This window comes from Pectinophora gossypiella, chromosome 23 (genome assembly GCF_024362695.1).
Source record: "Pectinophora gossypiella chromosome 23, ilPecGoss1.1, whole genome shotgun sequence".
NCBI classification, from domain to species: Eukaryota; Metazoa; Arthropoda; class Insecta; order Lepidoptera; family Gelechiidae; genus Pectinophora; species Pectinophora gossypiella.
This window is the reverse complement of record NC_065426.1, coordinates 5,960,329-5,971,507: the sequence shown is the minus strand read 5'-3', so window position 1 is coordinate 5,971,507 and position 11,179 is coordinate 5,960,329. Positions and strand designations below refer to the sequence as shown.

At 38.0% G+C, this 11,179-nt stretch overlaps 1 protein-coding gene across 1 annotated transcript in view; it reads right to left on the bottom strand.

Moving 5' to 3' along the window:
- The window catches only part of LOC126377588 (uncharacterized), a 448,572-nt gene that overhangs the window by 193,421 nt on the left and 243,972 nt on the right, over positions 1–11,179 (bottom strand). The gene's annotated exons all lie outside the window — the stretch shown is intronic.

Sequence of the window (11,179 nt, the reverse complement as noted above, 5' to 3'; positions counted from 1 at the left end):
GTAATATCACAACTCGGACACTTCATACAAAAATCTCGTTCTCACTTTGTGCTGCCTGACGCATAAGTGCGAGCGGGACAGACAATCTGCGCAGTCTCTTACTCCTTAATGGATTTTAGCCATTTAAGACCTAAATAAGACCCAGAGGGGGTGAGGTCGGTGCCTGATACGAATTTGTGCGGGGCGGAGAGATACTGTACGTAGTATTATTCTTTATTCTATGACGTAAGTGTGAGCGTGACAGATTGTCTGCGCGCTCTCTTATTCCTTAACGGCCAGTTCGTGTGGTAAACCTAGCTCGGCACCGATACAAGTAGGTGTGGGGCGGAGGGTGTCCGTTTTAGTAGTTTAGTTTCGTTATGTTTATCAGAATCAGAATCATTTATTCAACGTAATTATCATGGATAAACTTGTTGAAGGTCAATGTAACATTTTTGAATTTACGTCATTTCGCAAGGTGTTATGGCTGAGGAGAAGAAATGACAAGAAACTGCAACAGCAACACATCTTTTAAATCAATGAGGGTACATTACAAGTTATTTAATAACTAGAGGAACACATTCAATACCAGACATTTTTATCATTTAGGTAATCATTAATCTTATAATAGGCTTTTTTACATAAAGTAAGCTTCACGTGAGCTTTAAATTTGTTCTCTGACAAATTTAAAATATTATCTGGTATTTTATTGTAAAAACGTATACATAACCCCAAAAAAGATGAATTTAATTTACTTAATCTAGAATTTTGAACAACAATTTTATTTTTATTCCTTGTATTGTAAGTATGCCTTATTTAGTTACGTTGTTTTATTCTATACAGGTCTTAGTGACATCGTACCGAATACTGAGGGAGATGATTTAGACCACAATACTGAGTTAATAATCAAGTGGAATTTTCCGTCGTAGTGTTTTATTTTATTATTTTCAGTTCCATACTTTAGCGACGTAAAATTCCGCTTGATATCAACTCAGAATCATGGTCTGAATCATCCCCCTTAGTATTAGTTACTATGTAACTTATTTTTTTTTTATTACAAGTAAACATATGCGGGTTACCGCCGTGGGGCAACGTGGTGGAGTATGCTTCATACCTCCTCGGCTTGATTGCGAGGATGCCTGTACCCAGCAAAGCCGCTGTTTATGTTATGTTGGTTATAATCGACATCTCGGATTTATCAGTCATTATGTATTTTTGAATACTCTTTGCTTAAACTATAATTTACAATTTATTGTAATGCCAATAGCCGATAATAGACTTTACACGATTATTTTTTCTACTTTTTTTAAAAGAGTTCAATTTTTTTTGTGTAGCATCTCGTTTGAACACTTTTTAAGGGATCAGCCTATCGCCCATAACATTAGTCCATCATGCCAGAGGAGCTCGGTGGCGCAGCGGTTAACGCGCTCGGTCTGCGATTGTTGAAGTTAAGCAACTTTCGCAAAGGCCGGTCATAGGATGGGTGACCACAAAAAAAAAAGTTTTCATCTCGAGCTCCTCCGTGCTTCGGAAGGCACGTTAAGCCGTTGGTCCCGGTTGCATTAGCAGTCGTTAATAACCATCAATCCGCACTGGGCCCGCGTGATGGTTTCAGGCCCGATCTCCCTATCCATCCATAGGGAAGGCCCGTGCCCCAGCAGTGGGGCTGGTGATGATGATGATGATGTTAGAGGAACCCTCTGTCGGATTTTACGCCATGCCTGGGAAGACAAGCAGCTGAACGAGTTCTATGTTTTTAACAGCATAGAAGCACCTTTCCTTAACACTCTTCTGAATAAACCCATGCATATATAAAACTAGTTTATTTTAAGTTATTTTACATTAATGTTACATGAAATAAAAACTCGTATTCACGTTAGTCTAACAGATAGCTCGGTGAGGTGTGGGGTACTTAGTTCATCTTGCGATGATGTACCTCTGGCTACCCGAATTGGGATATAGTTTTGACCTTAAAATTTACGTATATTATGTTGTGTGAAATAAAAACCGTCACGCATCCCGCTATTGTTGGCCAAATGTAGGAATACATTGGCGTAAGGGAGTGCGCGCGGACTACTGTCTCGCTCATGGTAAGGCCGTGACTCCACCAAAGCAGAGATGAGTGCAGTATGCTGTTCGAGGAGAGATGTTTTTCAGCTCGGGTGAATCCACCGAAGCTGTGCGGAAATGCGTACTGTGTAGCAGAGTTGTGGGCCGGCTATGTTAATTCACAATAGAAGCATGTGCTCGCGTGCACGGTACTAGCTTGCGGGCGCGGGGGGAGGGTGCACGCTCACTGCACGCCGCTCATATTTCTCGTCTCCGCTGTGCGTCGTCCACGCACACAGCTTAGCGGAGAAATGTGTCAATAACGCAATTCTATTCGTTATTTAAAAAACAACTCCTCTCCGCTGGTCTCCTCTCCGCTTTGGTGGAGTCCCGGCTTAAGGCAGCACACGGACTATAATAGGGACGTAATTTTTGTATGACGTGTCCGAGCTGTGCCTTAAGTCCCGGTTTTATCGAAATTACCTACCTGAAATAGAATATTGACATATCAGATGATTCTACATTTTGTTAAGTATGAGTACTTATGGAGTATATTTCCATAATTAATACTAATCAGTATTACAAATACCACTTTTATCTCGTGGTGTATATACTATGAATTAAAGTAGGTAAGTATATCTATTTTATCAAGTTATTATCTGTCAAGTTCAAGATATAACTACACGTGACTTTACGATTGCAATTGAACGAAGTGCGTGTAAAGATATGATTTGTAGTACAGTAATGGTGTTTATTCCTGTAGACACAAACTAATTTTATTTGAAGTTATACCGGTATATTTTATGCGTCGAAAATAAAAGGGACGTATGATTGACGGCTGTCAACTTTAAAATGAATGAGTGAATGAATGGAAAACCCGAGCGAATAGTATTCTGTCAACTTATTTTTGTCACGTTATTGACCGATGTAAAATTATTAGGGTTGTTTTATACCTACTTAAGGTACTGCTTAAAATTTACGTGTATTCAAAAAAAAATATGCCTTTCTATTACCCGTTCCTTTCTTTTTCAGCAGAGAAAAAATGACAGATATAACTTAAAATAAAATTAGATGTTGTGTACTGGAATTAGCACCATGTGTGTTCATCATTATGATATCTCAATGGCACTTATTCGGTAGAAATATTCCATGTTTATGATTACAAGTTCAAATATTTTTATTACTGACTTCTTTTTTACATTCATATAATGTATTAGTAAAAAAACTCATAATAGTTTTATACAATACAATAAAATACAAATACACTTTATTGCACCAAAATAAAAAGACATAATTACAAAAAGACTCTTAATTAAGTAAATATATTATGCCAACATTTTTTTTCGTTTCACATTTTTTTTTTTTTATATGATGTTGTTTTGAATATCTTACTGTTACTAAAATAGTAGTTAGTAACGTCTCACGCGCTTGTTAGCAATGTCGCATGACGTATCAGGTACGCGTTTTTTTTGCGCATATTACATAGGTAGTTATGATGATGATTATGATAATATAGACACTAAAGTATTTCATATTCATCGATAGGATTTGGGAGCAAAGGAGTGCTCCCGCCAAGACGAGCAAAGCGATGCTCAAGGGAAGGCTTGGACACACTATAGACACACCCAAGACACTTCATACGAAACACCTCGTTATACACAGACACTACACATTGACGTTATCGTACACGCGCATCTGATTGTGCGACGTCTGACGCCATACGACTTAAGACTAAACTAAGTAAGAACGAGGAGATGAGGTAAACCTAGCCCAAACGCTGGTGGAAAGTGGAGAGTTGCCGTTCTATACATTCCTTATTCTATGATGCGCATTTGTGTGTGTGTGTGTGTGTGTGTGTGTGTGTGTGTGTGACGTCTGACGCCATAAGATTTAAGGCTAAAGTTAGACCGACGAGATGAGGTAAACATAGCCCAGACGCTGGTGGGGAGTGGAATGGTGCCGTTCTATACATTCCTTATTCTATGATGCGCATCTGTGTGTGTATTTGAGTAACGTCTGACGCCATGCGATTTAAGACTAAAGTTAGACCGAGGGGATGAGGTAAACCTAGCCCAAACGCTGATGGAAAGTGGAGAGTTGCCGTTCTATACATTCCTTATTCTTTGCTATAGATGCTAAATCCCTATTCCAGAAGGCTAACCCATTAATAACACCGCCTTTACTTTCCACGTACGGGGTTTGTTAGACTGCAATCAGCGACAAGGTAAGCTGACTTGGTAAGCCGATCGCCTCTTCCTAATGAGTTGTGCATTTAATCTTGTTATTTTTCGCAATCCCGAGTAACCTCGCTAATTGATTCCCATTCAACGGGCTGTGAATGGGAACCGCTTGGGCGAATCCTCTGTGGATTTGTTGGACACGTTTTGATAGATTGTTATGGTGTAGCTGACCCTTTATGGGATCAGTCGATCAGACTCGTTTTTATTGTTAGTCTGTTCATGAAATGTGTGAACACTAACTAGTATAGTATATTTAATAATTAAAAACCTACACTAAAATACATCAAAATACACAAATATATAAAAAAACCCATATCAAACGTTAAAAAGCCCTCCTTTAAGAATAGGATGAACTGAACATGCAGTCAGTATTTATTTAGCGGCCACGGCGAACGGAACGGCACATTAAGCTGTTGGCATAGAATCATAATATCAATCATCAATCACTTATTGCGTTCGACATGGTAGTAGATGGAATAAGGTATAATACTACGTATAGAACAACAACTCTCCGCTCTCCACCAGTGGCTGAGATAGGTTTACCTCACCCCCCCTCGAACACAGTTTAGACTTGAATCGCATGATGTCAGACGTCACACACACAGACGCGCGTGTACGATAACGTCAATGTGTAGTGTCTGTGTAAAACGAGGTTGTTTGTATGAAGTGTTCAGGGTGCGCCTTTGGTCTCGGTTACTACTTACTAATGTAAGTTAGTAGTCGTTACATGAGCCATGCCACGGGCCTTTGGCGGCTCAGTTACCCTGACACCAGTGTTGATGGGGTTGGTATTCTACCTCACAACTTCCACGATAGAAGGTGGAAGGAATATTTAGTTTGACATAAACTCCATACAAACTTATAGTGGAGACAAAATTTAATCCAGCAGTTCGGTACCGGTACAAATGCGAGTACTGACGGAGTCTTAACCGTTCTACATTGTCAGAGCTCTTTACAAATTGACAGCGAACGAAGAATGTGAAATTTGGTCGACCTTACAATGTTTTGTAGGGTTGGTGAGATATTAAATATACCTACTTACTTACAATACAATACAAATACACTTTATTGCACTTAAATCATATTAAAAATACATTAGGTATTATAATTAGATAGCTTACTTTTTTATTATTTGCTTCTAAGTATACTGAACTGGCAGCGACTATAAGGCTGATCACCTATCGTCATACGGTTCGTCATTACCCATCTTCGAATTTCGTATCAAATACTTTTTTGCCGCGACGTATTTTAGTCTTTGACTCAAATGGTGTTTACTACTTGGCCGGACAAATGGGGCGTGCTCAGAGCTCTTACAATAAAATTTGAGACAACAAGGCTGAAGGTGCACAATTGGGCCCGAACTTCGGTTCAGGATGTCGTCTGAAAGGATTATATTTGAAAGATTTAATCGATTCGAGTGGGTCGATAGCGATAAGCGCTGAATGAGAGAAATTGTAGACCACGCCGGCGGGATTGTTAACGGTGTTCTGAAGGGTTTGTTGTCGCGAGCTGATTGGCCGCCTCTATAGCTAGAGTAATCGGATAGACGATATATTCGTCGGATAGACGACAATAGCTATACAAACAATAGTTATCATAACAGTAACTGAAAACTAAATTATTACTATATTATTTTAATAAAATTCAAACATTTTTCATTTGGAAGGGGTTTTCTCATAATAAGTGAAAATACCTACTAATAAATAATAATAATAATAAGTAACAAATATACTCGCCCCCATAACCCCTTTACCCACCTTCCTAGAAGGGTTCGATTCAGTCGGGCATTATGCTGTTATTGTTTCGTTACAAAGGCGTCGACAATTCCTTTTTCGCAACAAAACTCAATGAACATTGTTTCATTGTTTTGTGACACCCCTAAGCGAGTTGTCCAATGACCTCTACACTATACGCTGGAGCCGCTGCTCGTACCATATGAGTCCTATTTATTAAACATTACAAATGCAATAAAACAATAACTTTTGAATGTACATTATGGAGTGCGTATACAGGTATACGTATGGATGTGCAACGTGGACGCTGACTCAGAAAGACAGAGAGAGTCTCGAGGCCTTTGAAATGTGTTGTTGGAGGAGGATGGAAAGAATAAGTTGGACCGAAAGAGTTACTAATGAGGAAGTGCTAGTAAGAGTAAGGGAAAAGAGGCAAATATTGAGAGTTATTGAGAACAAAAGAGGCAAGATGATTGTACACTTAATAAGACACGACGAATTTATTAAAAAAAATCAAAGAAGGGAAGCTACAAGTATTATCTCAGTAAGAAAATAAGCCCTAAGACTTATGCAGGTGACATATAACAGAGGGATATAATCAGATGAGGTTCTGGTTAAACGCGAAACTGTCTATAATAAAAAAAAAACGATATCATATCCATTGTATTGTATAGAGGTCACTGCAGTGGAGTCAAAAGAGAAAACTTTAAGCTTCGCCCTGTCAATGCCGCTGAAACAGGGTTTAGTTGGAGATGATCTGACTCACTCTAGTGATGTACATACACTTTACAGTAACTGTTACTACACAATACAGATAAAGATACTTTATTTTACAAAAGGAACGTAATAAATAAAAAAATAATAATTAGAAAATTGATTGCACAAAAAAGCTGCCTGATATATCAAGTAGCATTTTCAACATTGACTGCATGAGGAGTTGAAGAGTGTCTTGCCACTTCTTCTCTTAAGCCATAAAATTTTTCAGAGTGAAATATCCTCAAAGAGAAAATATCAAAAATTCTGAGAGGGACAGGATTCAAAACCGCAGCTGCTGTCAGCCGGGACAAGCAAGTCAAATTACACGGACACTTTTTTTTTTTTTTTTTTTAATTTGTATAACCACCACTGTAAACCACCACTGGGTCCTCATCCTGTCCAAATAACATAACATAATCCCACGACTACATTCCCAATTGGGTCAATAACAGGTAGATAGATAGATAGATAAATATGTAGATATATAGAATCTTTATTTAGGTTTAAGACGTTACATAAACTTCTTAATATTAAAATTTTAACATATATGAAATGTAAGACTTAAAACTAAAAAAGGGTACTAGCTCGGCTAACGTCGTATCGACCCACATGAGGGACAATACGACGCCGATAGGTACAGTTGGAAGTACCGAGCATTGTAAAGACTCGTAGAAGTAACTAACCTAATATGCTACTGTCCCATCCCTAGTGCGCTTACCACTTGATTTATTACACTAATGCCCAACCTGGCGTTGTCTCTATTCGGACTCCGACTTTGCGATACAAATTTGCATTTGCTGTAGTAAAATAAAAACAAGTGTAACAAACTCTAATCCTCACTGCTTTAGGCTAAAAGGTTGCTGTTAGAGTTAACAGGTAATGTATAGAGTTACGGACAGTGAACACACTTCGTTTTCAGGGTTTTGCATTTGGCGCCTCCAAATTCGTCGCGTTGCTGCAGCGCGGCTGTCGCGTGCCTTTCGCTTTTTTAACTAATTTGAAGACTAAGGACACTTAGAATCACACATGTATACAATTATGTAAGTAAGTAAAATGTTTAGTTTTCATAAGGATATAAAAAATATTGATACAATAAAAACCCTACAAAACCGATTCCTCGGTTTATCTGTGGGAGTGGAGTTCGCTTAAAATTATTACGTTTTAAAATACAGTTGACTTAGGCCACGACTATATTACAATTGGGATAAACATAGGTGAAATTCATGAAAATATCAAATATCAGCGACGGAAAATTCCACTTGATATCAACTCGGGATCGTGGTCTGAATCATCCCCCTCAGTATTCGTTAAGGTGTCACTAACACCCATACGTATTTATATGTCTACCTGTTTAATGTTTTCGTTATGATGTCAATGACACCCTATATAGTTTGACCATGTTTATTGGTAACGTCCTGCTTGCTTTTCCAAAATTTTAGCGTTTCATAGTAGATCATGGTCACAGTATAAAGTCCAGAGGTTCAACCAAAGCAACAAGTCTAAGCACTATCTTATGTGTATCTCAATCACATGTACATCAGGACTATACGGCATTGGAATTACATGTATAAACAATATAGATGGCGTTGTGCAGCTTTGACGTGATAATAACGTATTTTCTCATTACTCGTGTACATAATTATACCAAAATACAATGCAATGGCAGAAGCATATATAAAAATATTTTTTGTTTGATATTTGGATTACATTATGTATATGTCGTGGTCAGATCGTAAAATTGATCATTACATGATGTGGTCGACCATTTCATGAAATGGTCATATTTCATGAAATGGCCAACTTAAGTTGACCATATCGTTGAAACGTCAACGTTTAATGATATGTCAATCAACGTTTGGCCATATCTGAAATTATCAATTCTATCTTGATCTGGCCACGACATATAAATAGAATTACGTTGCCATCTATATTGCTTCTGTTTATTCCGATCAGAATAATAATGGGTGGAAGATGTAATTGTGCCTTGGTGTAATAAAAAGGGTCATCATTTATACCCGAAAACTAATATAAAAGATGCATATGTCTGTTATCCGTGAAATTTAAACGAAGAAAAATATGTACAGCGCCATCTATATTGTTTATGAGGAACGTAGCCTGGGAAGTCGCTCATTAGATATAGTATTAATACTATATCACATCATTTCATTTTTTCGTTCAAGATTTTAGCTCAGAAATCTATATTACTTATACTACAATATTTGGATGAGTACAAAAAGAACATTTTTTTTTGACGTGGCTTATTGTAGATTTGCCGCAGGTGACATTAACTACTTGGCCGGACAAATGGGAAGCGCTGAAGGCTCTCACCCGGTACAACGTTTAAGAGATGAACGAACTATCTTATCAATAAGTATGTAGATAGTATTTATGTTTGAAAGCAATCCGACAATTAAAGGAGGTAAAACGAATCGCCCCTGCCTCGAAATCCATTTAGCTTTGCACCTTCCGAGTTCGAAAGATATGTCCCTCACCCCTTGCTTCCTTATACTTCTATCCCTTTCTAATTAATGTGAATCTTATAGTGATAAGCGAGATGCCGATAGAATGGTGAGTTAATCTATAATCGAGCCTACCGCTTTCCCAGAGAAAAGGTTCTAATTAAAAGTTTTTGCTGACTTAGACGTGGTACAATTAGCTCCTTTCTTACGAAGGTGATATTTTTGTACAGAAAGCCTTTCCTTGGGGGGATTAAACACGGGAGAAGCAACTACGTGACATTTACGTATGAGTGAAAATAAATTAAACAGTTCTTAGAATACTATATATATGTACTCGTGTGACTAATGACTTTTGAGAAGATAAGAATGCATGGGGAATCCATCTTTAGCTTTTCGCAGAAAAATGTTTGACAAATTTTCACTTCGCAAAAACATATTGGCATACTTAATTTCATTTCCCTAATGGTTCACTTTTAAATGCGTATTTTCTTCAGGCATTTTTGAACTGACTTCAAAAAAGGAGGAGGTTCTCAATTCGTCGGTATCTTTTTTAAGTATGCCCTGGATCAATTCGGAAAAATGATTTTTTATTCAAAAGGGTATGATCTGATGATGGAATCCCAGAGAAATCGAGGGCAATCCTATTTTGTTTTTTTTTTTTCAAGGTATCCGTTTGTCAAACATCATCATTTTGTCATTTGTCTTTCTAAATTTTATTAGGCATTATAGAGATTCACTACGCAAATTGTTGGTTAGTTGATGATGGTGGAAGCCACGGTTAACGTGATGAAATTCGGTGCTGATAAGATACGCGTACTAATAGATATTGACGAGTATATTTAGTACAATTTTATGAGAAACGTTGGTTAGTAATCAAAACATTTTGGGAAATGTTCTTTGGGTAATGAAAATTGCTTATTTATTGCTTGGCGAAAAGGCAAGACACCATCCGCAGGTAACATATAGGTATCATATCATCATAAAAGTAATTAAAAGAAATAATATAAAAGCAAAACTTATCGTTTGCCAAATACTTTTTTTATAATAGTTTCGAGTTTACCTACAAACTCACGAACTTTTGATACCTACGAAATTTCAGAATAGGCGAGTTCACTGTAATGACGAATACAATACATAAATTTGCAGGTACTACTTAGTATCAAGAGCTGTAAATTCCAGTCCTTGCCGAGTCGAAACTCCACTTAGGACAATCGTACAAAACTTTATCGGGTGAAACTTAGCAAATCCAATCCAATCGCGTCTCAGTGCAATACTGTGCATCCTATTATCCTAATACAATAAACGTGCATTGTCTAGGACGCAGATGTTGAATGCAATTATGTAAAGATACGCCTCAGTACGGACATTGGAATGGGATGACGGTAATGCGTTTCTGAAAATGCATTGTTACACCCGGAATTGAGTTTCAAGCATGGCTGCGAATTCTTGGGCACCCTCAGGCCTGCTGTCTTACGGGCACCCTGAGCTCTCAGCGCTACCCATTTGTCCTGACAAGTAGTGAATTCTACCTTATCTAATCTAGCCCTTCTTCTATCAGGGTTATTATTGAGCCGCCAAAGGCCCCTAGTCAACTGTAACGACTACTTACTTACATCAGTATATTTGCTAGGTTAGCAAATGGATTAACGTGCCTTCCAAAGGACGGATCACCTTACTTTTGGACAATCAGGTGATGAAGATGTCTTAACCAAACTAGGGATCACAAAGTGATTTGTGTGATATGTCCCCACCGGGATTCGAACTCGTGACCTTGTGAGCCAACCACTAGACCACGAAGGCCGTTATCCTTCCTCTTTCCATTTTTCGCGGTCCTGTGCGTACTCCGGTCAGTCCGGGTTGTGAGAGATACATCCATCAAAATATATTTAGTACCCACACCTCACCGAGCTTTCAGTTAGACCAATGAGATAGATGGTGAGCCGTATAAGGTATATTCACAATG